Source organism: Idiotropiscis lumnitzeri, chromosome 14 (genome assembly GCF_059441095.1).
Source record: "Idiotropiscis lumnitzeri isolate Australia: NSW breed Sydney's pygmy pipehorse chromosome 14, RoL_Ilum_1.0, whole genome shotgun sequence".
In the NCBI taxonomy this organism is placed as follows: domain Eukaryota; kingdom Metazoa; phylum Chordata; class Actinopteri; order Syngnathiformes; family Syngnathidae; genus Idiotropiscis; species Idiotropiscis lumnitzeri.
This window is the reverse complement of record NC_142404.1, coordinates 4,140,804-4,158,466: the sequence shown is the minus strand read 5'-3', so window position 1 is coordinate 4,158,466 and position 17,663 is coordinate 4,140,804. Positions and strand designations below refer to the sequence as shown.

General features: G+C 36.3%; 1 long non-coding RNA gene across 2 annotated transcripts; it reads right to left on the bottom strand.

Annotated features, from left to right (window-relative positions):
• Window positions 1-3,205: 3,205 nt before the first annotated feature.
• LOC148323167 (uncharacterized) lies at window positions 3,206-17,252 on the bottom strand. Of its 2 annotated transcripts, XR_015846548.1 has the most exons (5): window positions 16,999-17,252; window positions 7,649-7,740; window positions 6,891-6,946; window positions 3,449-3,594; window positions 3,206-3,352 (listed from the first exon to the last, which is right to left on the bottom strand). It is a non-coding gene; the product is annotated as an uncharacterized LOC148323167 (long non-coding RNA). The 2 variants fall into 2 exon arrangements; XR_015846549.1 differs by lacking the exon at window positions 7,649-7,740.
• Between the last annotated feature and the right edge of the window lie 411 nt (window positions 17,253-17,663).

Here is a 17,663-nt window from a genome sequence, read left to right as displayed (position 1 = left end):
CAAACAAAGAAGAAAAAAGAAACAGGGTTAAATAATTTGACTATTCCTCATTTTTACTGCCAGGGCAGTATTTTTTTTCCTAGACGAAAAAAAATGCAGAGCCCTTGTTTTTTTCCCCCTAGTCAAACAAAACCATTGTTGCGATCACTTTACAGGGATTAAGAGTATTTTTGTGGGCGAGTGTAATAGCCTCAGTATATTTTAACCTCCTTTTAATCAGTGGGGAAACAATCCAATCAGAAACTTTATTGAGACAGAGAGCATTGGTTTCTGCCCAAGCCAAAGAGAACTGCTTATTTATCTAGCATCTGAGGCTCCTTTGGTTTATTTTATCAGAGTGAAATTCCAGTATCAGCCTTACTTTCTAAGAGGAAGCAGGCCTTGTCTGGCTATTTTCAGTCTCAGCAGATGTGTGGATGTGGATGGGAGGTGGATCTGGTGGAGTCGACTTGCCGTGTGAAAAGGTGAAAAATAAATCCTTCAGAGATGAAATGATTCTCATCAAAAAGGCACAGTGGCACATGTCAATTTTTATTTAGTAAGTAAAAGTCACAATTCTCAAACGATTAAAGGACATATTGTGGGAAAGTGACTTGTGTACTGATTGTTTGGTCTTTGGTGTCCCTGCCCACCAATCTAGCATTATATTACACAACAAAGGGAACCTTTATAAATGTGGAGTATTTTTGCTAATGTGGCTCTGAGAAAGCTGCTCTGCATTGTTTCCTAACTGTAGCGTCAGTTGAAATAATGAAGCTTTACTGGTGGTCCGAAGTTTCTCCTTTTAATTCCTTTTGTCTTGTACACAAACCTCTTGCACCGTAAGAGCTAGAAAATAAACAAACATGACGCCATGAGTTACAATTATCTGTATACATGCAAAGTTCAATTAATTAAACGTATATTCAAATTACAAACATAAATCTATAGACAGATAAATATTCACCTTATTGCCACTTTCAGCCGGGCTAAGTTTCTTTAAATTATCAATTTAGTCATCTGTGAATCCTTTTTTTTCTTTCTTCCGAATCGTCATGATACTCACTGTAAAATTCAGTGCGTATTCAGTCATTATCCACTTCTGTGTTCCTTCAAAGTAAAACTTCCGCTCAACAGGAAGTCAAAAGAAAAGTCCGGTATTGCAGAAAATTTCGCAAATAGGTCCAAAGTCCATTACACGAACAGTTACGATAATTAACATAAGATCTATCCGCATATAAGTTTTTCAGCCGATGACTTGATCAGCTAGCCTGCAGTCAATATTCAGTTTAAGGTAAAAATGTCAATTTCTGAACCTTTCAGAATAACACGTCGACATGTGTGAGTGGGCTGAGTTACTCCTACACTAAATCGGCGATGCACGGACGTCATGAGGCAAATACACGTCATTTCCTTTTGTTACTATCTACCATAAATAAAAACACAACAAATTCATGTCCCTCTCCACAGGAATTAAGCAGTTGGTGTTCTCCTCGCTCCAAAAGTTAAAACTCATTTGAAGACTCTTTTTTTATACTTTGGTTTTGGACGCAACTTGAGACTGTTCACTGTTTTGCAGTTTTCTGGTGTTTACTGTATGTGTGTTAGTATAATTAATTTGAATATTAAATGACTGCTTTCACCGTCTTTATAATTGAATTATTACTGTCTTATCTTAATTGCTTTGTAAAAGCTGCAGCTGTAATGTAATAAAAACTTGATTTGTATAGCACATAGCTTGGCACTGTCTTGCAGAAATAAACAGGGATGTCCCTATCTTGGATGCCAATAAATGTTGCTCCAAAGACCATTATCTACCTTTCAGCAATAATGATGTCTTCGCAATCGTGCTAGTTGCACATGCCATGGGCAGTCATTAACACACATCCATAACATAACACATGCGGGCGTTTGAATTTTGCGCTGAAAACGAACATTTCCTCTTGTGAGACCCCATCACCCTTTTCCAAATTGCATCAGTCTATCTCAGATAAGCTCGGGTCCAGAGACGGTCGCTGCATTTATGGGTATTGTTGATAAATGGCTTCTGCGTTGCATGACAGTTTTAAGTTGCATTTGTACATGTAGTGGCAACTGTGTTAACTGACAATGGTTTTCTGAAATATACTTATGTTGCAACATTACAAAATGATGCCTGTTTTAATGCAGCACCGTCTGAGGCATCAAAGGTCATGGCATTCAATCTTGGTTTTTGGCAGAGGTGGGCATTCATAAGTGCTTTAGTCCATCTGTGAGTTTTTGTCAGTGGCCCACCTAGTCGGTCTAAATCAGCCAAATTGCCTAGAGAACAGACTTACTGGTACTGCATCATACGCAGGTGCTGCATACCTGATACGCAGCCAAATAAATAAAAAATTAAATAGGGTTGGAGACCTTTCAGTCCCCCTGACCTCAATGACGTGTCCCATAATGTTTTTATTTCATCAATCACCACACTTTGCCTGTGTGTGTCTGTTATTTTTAGGCTGTCGTGGACGGGGGACGGACTGGGCCCACGTGTGTCTGCCTGACGAACTGACGGGGTCTTGGTGACAGATTGATTATGCCCTCCTCTAGTTTTCGGCCTCGCGACTTACATGAGATTTCTCCAGATTCTCTGAATCATTTCACAATATTATGAACTTCAGATGATAAAATCAATAAATTCCTTGTAATTGTACTTTAAGAAAAATTGTTCTTCAAGTGTTGGACGATTTGCTCATGCAGCTCCATCCTTGCTTGTGAACCAATGAGCCTTTCGGAGATGATGCTTTTATAAACCATCCTGACACTCACCTGGTTCCAATTAACCTGCCCGCTGTTCCAAATAGGTGTTTTCTGAGAATTCCACATCTTTATCACTCTTTTGATAACCTGTCCCCGCTCTTTGGGAATCCACTGCAAGTAAATTCAAAATGAGTAATATTTGAAAAAAAATAAATAAATAAATCTTTCTAAAAACTTTTGGAACATTGAATATCTTGTCTTTGTAGTGTATTCACTAAAATGCACAAAAAAGATCTGCTAATCATTGTATTCCACTTTTATGTGCATTTTTTTCAACGTCCCAAATAAATTGCGGTTTGTGAAATGGTTGTGTGTGTTGCTTTATAGTACACATTGCTTTAATTTTGCATTGATGGTTTTACGATAGTAGAAATTATGTTACAGTCATGTTGAGACCGTAGAGGTGAAAAGGTCACCCAAGAGTAAGTGGAGTCAGAAGTAGCATGAACGAGGAGTTTATTGTGGAGAAGGTATTGACAGCTGGGAGTCCAGAGGAAGGCAGGCCATGTGAGAAGACACGGAGAGGCCAATGCAGCTTCAGGGGGTCCAAGGTGATGACGCCGGGCTTAGGCGAACAGGCAGGACACTTGGAGACAGCACACAAGAGACCCAAGGAAAGCAGCTTGTATGGCAATGTTCAAGCAGAGCAGACTCAGATAAACATAGGTGTGAGCCAGAGTACCACTGTTGAAGCAGGACGATCTGGTGCCAGATGCCTGACTGCACTGAGCTTTTATCTGGTGGTTTGATTGTGAGTGACGAGCTGCAGGTGTGCCGGATCAGGAGTCTGAAGTTGTAGGGGCGTGACCTGAGGGATCCGCCCAAGCCCTGTAGGGAGAAACAGAAGCTCCAAAAAGCAACCCATAAACACAGGACACCACACATTAAGAAAAATAGTTTTTTTTTTCTTTTACATTCAAAGCTAGCTAAGAAACATGAAAGTGTCACGGACATGGACCTGTGATACAGGCCAACTAAGAAATAGGTCTTCAGTTTATGTTGAAATTATATATATATATTTTGTCTTGATAGTTGATGACAGCAGTTGTTGTAATCTTCCGTGTGACGAGTCAATTAGTGTAACTATGTATGAAATCCTCAAAAAGTGAAAAGCATGCAAAAAGGAAGATGTTCTTGCAAGATTAAGAGTTTATTGTGCAGTAGTAGTAGTAGTGTTCAGGTCTATGCAAAGCAAGGTGCAGCCATCACGCTCACAATATCATATGCTCTCTCTCCTAATTTGTGTTGTTAGTACACACTTCAATTATGCTAATTCAACGCTGTCACTGTATTATGGTCGTCCTTAACATTGACAATGCAGTGGTAGTAAGAAGCATGATCATTCAAATATTTTAGAATGACGTTTTCATTTATATACTGATTGTACAATTTAATATATATATATACCTACAAGGACATCACATGAGTAAAGATGAGTAAAAAGAATTAAAGAATAACCTTTTGAATCTTTGAGGCGAATATTCCATGAGTTTTTTTGCCATTTGAAAGGGGTTGCCATGTCACAGTTGGATGGCTTTCCTGTATTCTCTTTCTTTCAGTTTAGGCTTAAAGTACACAGGAGCAAATAAATTCAACCCAAGATGTCAAGTAGTTGAGGCGCCCCAGCAGAATACTTCATGACTTGCAGAAAGAGCAGCAGCAGGTTCCCACCGCCAACGGTAACAACTGTGAAAAAATCAATCCCTCTTGCCTTTCCCACCCAATGTTGCATGCATAAAGGATCAAGAGGCTACCCGCTGGTCTAGTGTGGTTTGCTCACATGCCCCATCTTGCAGGAGACTTTCAGAAGATGGTCATTCTTCAGCTTGACTTATGCTCATGCTGCCATTTCGTGACATCTGCACAGCCATCAACAACAATCCTCTTAAAATTGCCTTCACCTTCAATGTTGTTTACTCTCTTTCTTTTATTAAATCTCGTCAGGATGACAAACCTCACCTTTTTCATGCCTTGTCAGTTCGGGGAGCGAAATGGGGACAACCTGTGTGTTTACATTAGTGTGGCGCTTCTTCCCCACTGTGGTATTGATGTGGCATTATGGGGCTCGGGGTTGAGGAAGCGCTGAGAGGTAGCCGGAGAGGACTAAAAATATGAGTTTCTAGAGAGCTTAATAGTTCTAAAGGTCTGTGGGAGTGCAGCATCCCCCCCTCTGTGTTATTTTTTCTGTCTCCCAGCTAATAAGATTTAACTTGATGAGTAGAATAGCAGAAGAAAAAGGGAAAGAGACAGAGGATGAGTTTGGGATGTTTTCAGTTTTTTGCAGTCAACAGCATCCCTAGTGGCCATTTCCAGAGTTGAACTCTGCAGCTCATCTGATAGTTTCAACAGAGGTTCTTTTCTTATGACATGAATGTTATGCACGGGCCACATGATGGGCCACAGTTACAGCAATTAGACAGCTTTGGTATTTCTTCATAGATGAATTTACATGTGTCTGGAAAATGAAAAGAAAAAATGTTGCAGCAGACAATATTGTTTTATTTGGTGTGTTTTTGGAATGTTTTATTGAGTTGCCACTGTTTCCGTCAGTATTACAGCCGACTCGCGCGGACCCAGTCTGTTCATCGTTGGCGATACCGTAACTTCTACATCACACACAAGCAGACAAAAAGCCAAATCAAGAAAAAAAAATATATACAGTATCAATGACACACAGTGTCATGATTGGTAAAATAAAAACAATATGGGCATCCTCAGTGATGTCTGTGGGACTGAAAGTGAGCCAACACTATTTAATTTTTGTTTTTTTTGGTAATTTGACTGCTCGTCAAGTGCGCGGCAGCTGTGTGTGATGTGTAGTACAGAAAAGTCCTTTATTGATGCCGTTTAGCTGTCGCCGACGACTCAGATGGACAATTGCTCACTGACGGACTCATCGGACTGAGGCCCTCCCTGTATTTCACGCTCATGCACACACACACACATTATAAATTAGCAGTATGACTTTAATGCGTTAGTTACAATGAATTAATTACAAATAAATTCATGCATTAAAAAAATGCATTCTACTCACAGTTTGCATTTCAAACAATGGAGAACAATTGTTCCATACATTCCAGAATGTTTGTCAGTGAGTGCACTCCAAGTTTTCACCTGTCTGATCAGTAAGAGTTCAAATAAGAGGACTAACCCAATTTCTATGACTAACAAGAGGCAAATTTTTGTAAAAAAAAAAAATACTACCTGACGGAAGCCTTGTTAAAAGCATGCTGTTGTGCAAATTGAGCAAAAAGGTGTCTAATCGTCCAGTTCCAAGGATATGAAAAATAGGAAGATACTAGTGATCTAACAATGTTTTTTTTGACCGATACAGTACATATCGATAGAAATAAGGCCAAACAACAATTCCAAACAAAGCAATATACTGCATTTTTTCTTTCTGTATAGTTTGATAAAGGTGATTTAGATGATATTTTGATGCAATATTTAGATACAGTAACAATGTTGTTTTCCCAACCAAATCATTTAGGACAATATTATTCTTAAAAAAAAAAAACAGACCTCAAATGGCCCTTTAACTATTGGTATCCTCTTTTCCGTTTGTGTTTTTACGGTGTTGTATTGAAATACAATTAAAGGCATTTTTCCAAAGTTAAAAGTATTCAAGTCTGTATCTATTATTTTATTCAGGCATCCTCTACAATCCATTAAAGCGAAAAATGCTTTGATTTTCAGGACAAAGAATGTTTGATATGATTACGCAAGACTAATTAATTAACAAAGTGGTAATCACATTTTTATTTTTTTTGGGCATTGTGGGGAGTGGGGATTTGTATTATCCGTATTATATAGGGGAAAAAAGTTTAGTCATCTCTTTGGACATGGACAAAACGAATCTATTCATAGCATAACTGGGTTCAGTCCAAGTACCACGAAAATAAAAACATTCCATTTTAATGTTTTTTGAACCATTTAAATGGATGCATGAGAGATGTTTTGGCGTATTAAGTATTAATATTGAAATTGTTGTGATGCCTCCATTTTATGTTTTAGTGGCTAGCCGCAAAGAGCTGCAATAACAGAAACAGATGGAAAAATAGAATACATTTGCAGGGAAAAGAGTCTGTAGTGATACTGTATGTGTTGGAAATGGAAGGACATACCCCAAAGTAGTTTGTACTATTTATGTTCCTCGGATAGCTGGTCATCCTGCTGGTTTCTATGGAGTAAACAAAGTGAAAAATAAAAGCTTGCTAAAAATACAATTGTAAAAAAAATAACTAAAATGTTCCATTTGTCTGATTGTAATGTTTAATTATTGATATACAGGAAATGGTGCCGAATTTGTAAGTCCTAATGCACAGAACTGTAAGCGGGTAGAGATAGAACAAATTGATTCTAAATCTGTAATGGTTGCAAATGTTTTTTTTTTCATTTAAACAAGTTCAGTTGAACGCACAGTCACATATGATATTCATATTTTATGACCCACAGATTTGCTAAAGTCTCATAAATTAGACAAAGAAAAAATATATTCATAAACACAGTGACACAGTACACGTATTTGTAGTTTTAAGATTTAAATAAAATGTGAAATAAAATACATACAATTTTTAACTGCATGTGCAACGGTGTATCCCAGTCATTCCTAAACTTTTCACGGACCATAATTTTTTTTTTTAAATGGCCAAAAAAGCAGCATTAACTTAAGGCTTAGTGGTGACATTTCATTGTCTCATTCAGGGTCTAAATAGTCCATAGGTGTAAATGTGAATGTGATGGGTTGGTTGTCTGTACTGCATATCAATCAAACTTAATTTATACAGCGCTTTCTAATATAGAAATGTAACTCAAAGTGCTTCTCATGAATTAAAATCAACAGGGACCCAAACACTGGCCACCAGCATGGAACTTCCATTACAGTGCAGCGGGACAAACAGCAACGTAGGAGGACCCCATGAGGCAGGACCACGGGCCATGGCCCACCAGAGCTCCCAGAGCAGAGTGCTCTCTCTGAGGAAACATTGAGCATAGCAAACTATGACGACAATAGTAAATGAACAATGAACTCATTAACATAACAGACAGACAGACATGGATTAAAATGATTTAAAGACAAAAAAACCGACCTAGCTGCATAAGAATAAAATACACTAAATAATAATAAAGGATTGGAAATAAAGCAAACGTTAAGACAAGTAAACACAATAAAAGCATATGATGGATAGTTGAAAACTAAATTAAAAAAGTGGGCCTTTAGCCTATTTTAGAAAACAAGTTCAGGGGCTCAGATAAGATTAACTCCAGCCCAAGGTTAACCCCGATGACTCTGCCTTCACTAACATCAACAAAAAAAATTGGGTTTCCAATTAATAACATATTAATTGGACATTGGTATGACTTTACACAATCAGTATTAGAACAAATGCTACTACGTTATAACTGCTAAATATACCGGCGGTAGTCAAACTGAACTATACATTCAATACATTTGAATAGTTTATTTCACTGGAATGTTGTTCAAGTGGTCCGGAAAATTGATTTATGGGGAGTGTTGGGAAGCTCATGCCCATTAATTGCAATCAATCACATTTTTTCTACCACTACTTTTGTGAAGCTTTTAACAGGTTTGCAATGCAAAATCTCCAAATATGAAGTGTATTTTAAATCAATGGGAGTTTTTCTTAGAAACAATTCTCAAAATGTATACAGTACATTTAGTTGTAAGCAACACACTCCAGCAATGTTGGTTTGCAAAGCCCAGTGGTAACTTAAACAGGGTGTTTTGTTCTGAAATGACATAATAAAGATGTACAGCTAATATCGTACAGTGTTAGAATTTAGCTTAGCAAGATATGCAAATTAATTTTTGAAGTAAATAAAACTGAGTTAAATTATTTAATTGCGTTAATTAAAAAAAATATCTTGATAACGCTTACATTTTGACAGCGCTAATATATATATATATATATATATATATATATATATATATATATATATATGATGAACAATATATTTGAAAAAATATTACAATATTTACATTGCATGTAGTTATGTTGCTAACTTGCAAGAGGTGTCCAACCGATCCTAAAAAGTTGACTCTGACTAGCTTTACCAAATGGAGAACGACAGAAAAAAAATCTGAAGTATGGCTTAAAAGGGAGAGTGACCTTACTCACTTTTCTTACATTAAAAAAAGTGAGTTTGTGAAGAGAAGTACTGAGAAGCAAAATTATATTCTGTTATTCTGATGTTTCAGCTGTTTGTTTCGCAAATACGTTCAATGTTTAAAATGGAAACAAAAAATGAACCAAAACATTGTCAATTTAACAGTGTCATTATCATTAAGAAACAAGGAATACATTTTTGAGGGTTTTGTCAGGATTTATCCCAGTCCACTGCTAACATTTATTTCCTCCAATCCGCACTGTACATCACAAATGCTGGTTGCTTACATGCTTCATTCACGGGCAGGCGGTGGGATTAGCTGGGGAGAAAATTAAGGGGAAAATCTGCCTTTAAACCCCTCCTTTTCTCCCATCTCACAATGGCTGCAATCCATAAACTTGTGCCAGCTGTTGCCTTGTGCTAAATCCTGCTTAAGAGAAACAGACCTAAAAAGCCCAATCAACAGAGTCACTCAACTGTGAGCTTGTTGTGCCACCATTTACTCTGGCTGTAGCTGCAACTGCAGTCTGATGCACATATTACAAATGACAAATTCTTATACCCGCACTCAAGGGAACAAGTAACATGCACTTATATATATATATATATATAAAGGGTTGATCACCCGTGAAATGTACTCACCCTGGACAGGTTGCGATCAACCATTGGGCACTTATTGAGACAGACAACAAATATTAATGACCGCAGTCTTAATATGGTAATGAATATTTTTCTTTTATTTGGGAAATGCCATATATTCATTTGCAATGTCAAAAAAGGAGGGGAGCGATATATACTTGCTTTTTTACAGGTCATACCAACATTTCGCTGTGACAACCTCTGATGCGACAAGCCGAAAGTCGCAATGCCATTTGCATGTGACAAAAGCTTTTCCAACTTTTCAAATGCGTGTGTTGCAGTTTGAGAATGCGGAGACAGACACGTCACGAGTTCAGTCAGAGGTTAGTGTGGCAGGAGGAGGGACATCCGTGGATGCCGACTGTTCCGTCTCCACCACATCATCGACACCTCCGATCTCAAATCTGCATCACCATCATTCAACTTTACATGAACCCAGACCAGTCTGATGATTTGACAGAAGGTCAGGAGGTTTTTAGGATCAGTTGTTTACGTTTTAATCCGCAACACAAACAGTCAATCAGAGAGCGCGTTGACCTGAAGTAATATTTTTTTTTTTACCATATTATTTATAGGAATTGTATGTATGCGTGTAGTACTTAGTAAGAGTATTAGTAAAACATTGGGTCTGAGTATTTAAATACAAAATATATGAATATATACTCTTCCATGGTCCACACGTAACAATTGTTTACGTATGGGTTATAATAAATACTGTTCAATTTTGAATCAAGTTAGCTTTAATTCAATAGATCTGTAAATATTCTGCATTTCATTACAATTTATACAAGTTGTATATCTATAGAAATGCATGTGTGTGAGTTTGAATTTATGCGCCATTGCACACTATATAGCCTGAACTTTATTCTCTTATACAGTCATCTGCTTGTTTGAATGTGTCCCATTTAATGTTAACATCAATATTGTTCAAGTCAATTTATTACAAAAATTGTTTTTGTAGTTGTGCTGTTTTAAATATCTATATAGCATTAATAATTGTATTCTCGCTTTCTTTCTTTCTCTGTGTTTCTTTCAAATCCACCCCTTACCATACTCCAATGGGATGATTCACCCATTTTCTCATTAAAAAATAAAATAAAATGCTGCAAATTAACACAAATGGCTGGTTACTCAGGGTTGCATCCGCCAGACTTTGAGAGTGGGACACTATAAATATTTATGAGATGTTTAATAAGCCTGCAACAACTATGCTGTTCTCAGACATGGGTCGGTTCAAACCTGGATTTAGCCAATTTGGAACATTGACCTCATCCAATCACATGGCCTGATCTTCTCATCTCGTAAAGATACGTGTGAGTTCATGTGGAGTTCATCATGGCGGCCATTGTGGCATTGGCGAATGAAAGTGGCCGAATGAGGGCTGTTTACTTCAAACGCGCCCTGCAGCCATGATGCAGCCTGTTGAGCTAAATGGTGTTATAAAGCAAATATCGAACTTCTCTGTCTGTTGTAAGGCTGTTTAATAAGTTAAGTCTTGAAGGATTTGTTCAAGGGCAGTCTCTGTATCCCTGCGGTTCAGCATGTTCAATATTAGATTCCGATTTCCCACCACATACCACCTGAAGCTAGAACTTGTGAACTAAAAGCGGGACAAACTAAATTATTATATTTTATACCTCCCCAAAGTATTAAAATGTATTATTAATACCTCAGAGACAGTTGCACCACATCTGGAACAGACAGGAAACGTTTCACCCTCTAATAACATCAAGCACGCACTGGAGAGCAATCACTAAACCAGGTCAGATATGTTTCAGCATGATTTTATCAGCTTTTTTCACTTTTCAGTTATTATTTGATCCAAATCCTGCATGAAGTTCAGCCATCCATTTTCTATCCCATATTCTTTTCAGGGAACACGGAAGCATGGGATACACCCTGGAATGATCGCCACTCGCAGGGCGTATTCACAACAGTCAAACAACTTTTACAACATTGACACACACATTCACACAGATGAGCAATTTAGAGTCTTAAATTCAACTATACTAGGTAGTTTTGAATGTGGAACCCAACACCCAGTGAAAAGTCATACAAGCATGGGAGAACAAGTAAGCGCCACGCAGAAAGGTCAGACCTGAGCTTCAATCCCCGAACCTTTGACTCTGAGGGAGACATGCCGGCGACAACCGTGCTATGCAGCTCAACAGCAAACCGTTCGTATAAAGCAAGGAAAAAGAAGTATATTTAAAAAGAGAGGGGTCGCAGTAAAAGCTAAGCCCTTACATATACTTTGGCCATCATGTGCTTTGCTGCACATATTATATATGTATATCTATATATATATTGATATATATATATATATATATAGGTGTGTGTGTGTGTATGTATTAATGTATATGTATATATTCATAGATTTACCACGCGGAGATATAAGCCTCTACAAAATAGTATATTAATAATATATTCATATTTCTATGTTTTGAACATTTACCAATATTCAACGAGCAGTCCACATTTGTGAAATTATTTTTGTATGATACATATGTATGATATGATATACAATATAGATAGATAGATAAAGAGTGTGTATTTTTTGCATTAGATCAAAAACTAAAAGTATTTCTGTTTGCATCAGCATACTGTATACACTGACTAGAATAATTATAAAGACAGTATTCCTAAAAATATTTCATTTTCAAAATGTAATAATATATAGAGATATTTTCTATAGAAGATACACTGCTGAAAATAATATTTCAAGTTGAATTGCACTCAGCCTAAAATTAGTAGTGTGTATCTATCTATCTATCCATCTCTCTCTCTCTCTCTCTATATATATATATATATATATATTACAAAATTTTGAAATTTTATATATATGTGTGCGTTTGTGGATCAGATCAACACCACAGAATACTGTATACACTGAATGTAATACTTGTGAAGACAATATACATAAGAAATATTGCATTTAAAAAATGTAACAATAATATGTGGATATTATCTATATGTTTTAAATTCTGTATTTCAAACAGTTCGCCACTGCTGAAAACAATATTAAAAAAGTTGAACTGCACTGAACCTTTTTCCGAGTAATATTAGTGTGCGTGTGTGTGTGTGTGTACTGTATATGCCGATGTTAAAACACAAAACCCTCAAAATTGAATATTTCATTCAAAACTCCAGTTTCTCCACTCCAGCTTGTGATCTGTATTTACATTTGGGGGAAAACATTTGTGACAATGAGACACATTGCTCTGGTGATTTAAGCCAAAGTACGGCTATTACTGCAATGCAATTTCATGGTATTATACTTAAATAAATGAAATGTTAAATACTACTAAGAATCTGATGACATGAATTAACTGTAAAAATAAATAAGTAAATCTGTGATTACAAATTTTTCATCCTTACTTGACTCTGCTATGGAAATAATGTAATTTGAACTGAATAAAGTTCTTTCTGTTTCTTACTTATAATTAAACCTAAAAAAAAACCTCATCCGAGATAAAAGAATCCACGAGTTTAATATAGTTTTGATTAGGCTAGCAAGTTGTTCACTATTGCGTATTATGCTTCGGTGGCTAAACTCAATAGTATCAATCAAGGGTCTATGTGCTATGTCATTAATGGACTCGGTCAATGGGCCTGAGTGGTACTTCATTACCATCCATTCTAAGCCTTCATCATATCTGTATCAAGCCGAGTTGACGAGGTCGGCGCAGCACCAAGCTGCTATGTAGGTTAACCCCAACAGCACTTTGATCCATGAGCGGGAATAAATAAAGTGTTTAGAGGGAGGTGAGTGCTCGGTCAGCTCGTCTGTGCGTATGAGTGTCACAGTTGTGTCACGCTGAAAGCAGGCATGAGGCTTTGGTTGAGGTAACATGGAGCAAGTGGGCCGCCTACAGGACAAATTGGCGATCATTAGAAAACCGCAAGCTGAACCCTAGCAACAAAAGTACCTCCAGCAAGGCCACACACCCACAGATTGGTCTAATTGACTGTCATCATTACTCTCAAAAGACACAGTTTGCATGTCACAACATGAACGAAATACCAAAATGTTTCCACTTATTTGCTTTCATAACAACTCAAACCGAGCGGTTTCAATTCACGCAGTGAGGCCACCATGTTCCCTTAATGAGTAGTTTTTTGGGCTAACTGGAAATAAATACAGTCATTTTGATAATCCAATCTTGATACATAGTCAAATTCTTTAAATATAAATTTTGATAATTGAGTTGAGCAGTCCTGAGATTAATTTAAATGCTGAAGTAGCCCAAAAATGTTAAGAGCAGCATTTGCGTGTGTTTAAAAAAAATAGATTACTCAAATAAATGCAATGTAACTGTGATTTAGTAAAAAATAAATATAAAAAATTAAACATGGTGAGAAATACAACTGAGTTGGATGAAAACCTCAGAAATAAATGTCCCCATGCCAAGACATTCTTGTTTCAACTTTGCTTTCCCAGCCACAATCATTTATTTATTTATTTTAACTTCTGCTTTGTCCAAGGTCAAGCCTATGGCAATCAGTCCCCTCCAAAAGTGCAGCACTTTTCAGAAGAGCATATGTCGCAATATTTTTTCGGCCCTGCATTTGAAGTATGGATTTTTGGCTGCAAAAGAAACGTAAGAGAAGCTCTCTGCCTTGAAATGAAATGCATGTACATGCCACGGTGACAAAGAATAACCTTTTTCCAAAAAGTTCCTTCTACTCTTATTGGAAAAAGTCCCAGTGCTGCAATGATACAAAAATATACAGGAAGTGAATTTGATTTGTGTGCATTGAGTGTGACGCTTAGTCTGTATCCGTTGAACGCGACTGTGATATTTCCAACAATTTCTGAGTTCTGTTGAACACGTCTTTCTCTCTCATGCTTTCGATAACCTCTCTGTGACCATCCACACTCACCCACTCCAACAACAGCAAGAACATTTCCACTCAGACAGAAAAGCACTCTTTCCCCAAATGTATTTCATATGTAGAACACTACTTTTTTTTCCTGGCAATAAAAGTTTGATTTAATGTGAAAAAAAGTACAAAAACAACCAACTAATATAAAAAGTGAGGACAGAATTTACGGCTTGGTCACCAGAATGTCAATGTTAATGTCTTGGCTTATAAATGACAAGGAAAAATATAGAAAAAATTATTTCATCGAGATTTGCTTTGCTTTGTTTTTTTTTTTTTTTTTTTGCTTAATATTTAAGAATTCTATTTGCAACCACTGTAACAATGTAAAAATAAAAAAATACTGTCAAAACATGGTAATGTAAATAAGAATTCTGAAATTACAAGATAAAAATAAGTTGTATGTTTTATATATTCTGTACAAAATGTGTATGTATTATATAATACATTTTTAAATAAAATGTCGATATCCATTATTGTGGATTTTCTTTCAATTGCATATATATATATAAATATATATATATATATATATATGTATGCAAATAAAAAAATATATAAAAAATATTTAAAATTTAAAAAATAATGTCTTGGATAAAAAACACAAACATACTACCGGTCCCTGGGTTTAAATGCATTTTAAGTTAAATTAAGTAACCGTAAAAAAATTAATTAAGTTTAATAACTGTAAATTGAATAATTGCTTAATTGTTTAAAATGTATATCTCATGTGTAAATTTTCATTCAGGATTACATTTATTTTTTAGGGTGATTTGTACAGCGCTTCTAAACTCTCAAATGAAAGAGTTATTTAAAATGCTTGAATTCTTGACACCAAAACCTTTTGGATGGTCTGAAGATATATCAGTGATGCAATATTCGCACGGATGAACCAGAAGGAGAGAAGAGAAGAGAGAGTGTCAATCTCGTTCTAATAACATCCTATAGCTGAGGGGCTATTGACACACATTGGCCTAGATACACCCAGATGCCTCGCTGTTGGTCCACATATGGTACTGTATGTACAGCTGAGCCCATGTATTGAGAGGAAGCCCAACAGTCAGTAGACTCCTGTTTAACATGAAGCATGACCCCAAAATGCACGAAAGTTGAGAGTCCGCAATCATATGGCAGTAATTTCTAATCTTGCTTGATGATAATTGCTACATTGACTTTTCCGAACACTTCCTGCACAAGGATCCTGTTCTGCTATAGCAAAATAACTTTTGCTATTTCACTACAATCTTTAGAATGAATGAACTAGAGAAAATGGTTGATGGAGGCGATGGAAAATGATGGCAACAAATTATTGCAACAAAATCCAACATTAAACTGTGATTTCCCACGCCAGTATTGTACATATTTGCATGGAATAGAATTGAATAGATGAAGCACTTTTTGTAAATACGAGGACTATGATCACGTATCATTATGTACGCACAACTAAAGCAGTGTCACAATACATACACTACGTCAGAACCATATCGGACATGTTTGCTTAAGATATATATTTACACATGAAGTATATTGTCTAAAAAAGTCAAAGTGGTTTTGTCTTAATTGTATACATGTATTTATTAATATTTAGCACTCATTTTTTAATGGACATTTGTGTGATTTGGATAGCATGTCAAAATATTGTTTTGTAGTTTTTCTGCATATTCTGTGCACTCACACGCACACCCGCATGCACACCCCCCCCACACACACACGCACACACAAAAACACATTCTGAGTCTTCAAGGACAGAAGCTTGTTATTGTTGTCCTCCGAAAATAATTAACCAAATCAAATTTACCTTATTATTACAGTCTGTACTTACTAAAATATATATTTGTCAGCCATAACATTTTATGACTATTCTTACAAGTGTACAATTACGTTAACAATAAATGCATACAAATATAAAATTTAAAAAAAAAATAAAAAAGCTTTTTGAGGAAGTTATAAGTAAATAAATTATTTTGGTTGGTATATATCTGTAGCGTTGTTAACTTTTGTATCGTTATAACAAAACCAATAAATTTTAATTTATTATTAAAGTATATATCGTTAGTTTTACACCACCAAAGAAGTTGAGTGAGTAATGTGATGAATGTGATAAGACAAGAGGCTAGAGGACAAACTGAGAAACGATAGTCAAAGTTTTTGTGAAGAAATAGGTCAACCAGTTCTAATGCGGATGAACTTTTGACCCAGATGAAGGAGAGCTACTGTTTCAGTAAAAACCGCCTTTTTTGCCTCTTGTTGATTTATTTCTCCTTTAAAATAAATATTTTCCAACAACTGTATTTATTACATTAATAAATTATAAGGAACTGCTTCAATAACAATAGTCACTAAATGTGGTTATGATAAAATATGGTAATTTTACTGGTGCAAGAGTATTGAACTTTTGCAATTACAGCTCAATCGCTTCATTGCCATAATTGTCATTTTCTCCCAAATGTTGTCCTGACTATTTTTTGGATTGTTTATCTCTTCTCTTTTCAGAACTGGTGACCTAATTTTTGCCCACAGCATTTCAATAATACCAAGCTGCTGCTCCATGTACACAATAAACAAGATGGCGGAACACAGTACCTTACATTTTGCTCATCTCTTCTGTCTTTGTGAGTCACATTGGTGGGGCTTTTTATAACAACCAGACATTAATCCACTGTTTCATGATCTTCAAAAATCCACGTAAGTTTGAAATGATCTATCTTCAAACAAATAAATGCAACCTAGCTGTTTGACATCAACTCAAGATTGTGTGTTTTGTCCCTGCTTAGTCTTTTTTCAGTGCTATTTCGGCCCTTGCTCTAGCCGCGCAGGAGCTCATAATATCAGATTGCAAAGCCAGTCTTGGCCAAATGTGAATTTTATACTCTAGTGAACACAGGCTTTACACTTTCATTAGCTCACATTCTCCTCAGCGGTGCAAATGCCTTGTCTGCGGTTGAAAGAGAGGGGGCTCTCACTGATGGGGTGGAGGATGTGGGTTTAGGGTATGATGAAGGAAAAATAAAAAAAAAACCTTCACCAAAGTAGAGTTCGGCCCGAGGCACGCAGAGCACTTTGGAGAAAAAACACAAAACAAAATGGGATTCATTGAGCACATATTGCTGATGTCCACACACGGTTAACGTACACAAACCACAGCAAGCCTTCTCAGTCGGATGAAATATGAAACAATTCACCCTCGGTGTCACAGTTTTTCTCACTAAACCTACCCTTTGACTATTTGTTAAAAAAAATAAATAAAT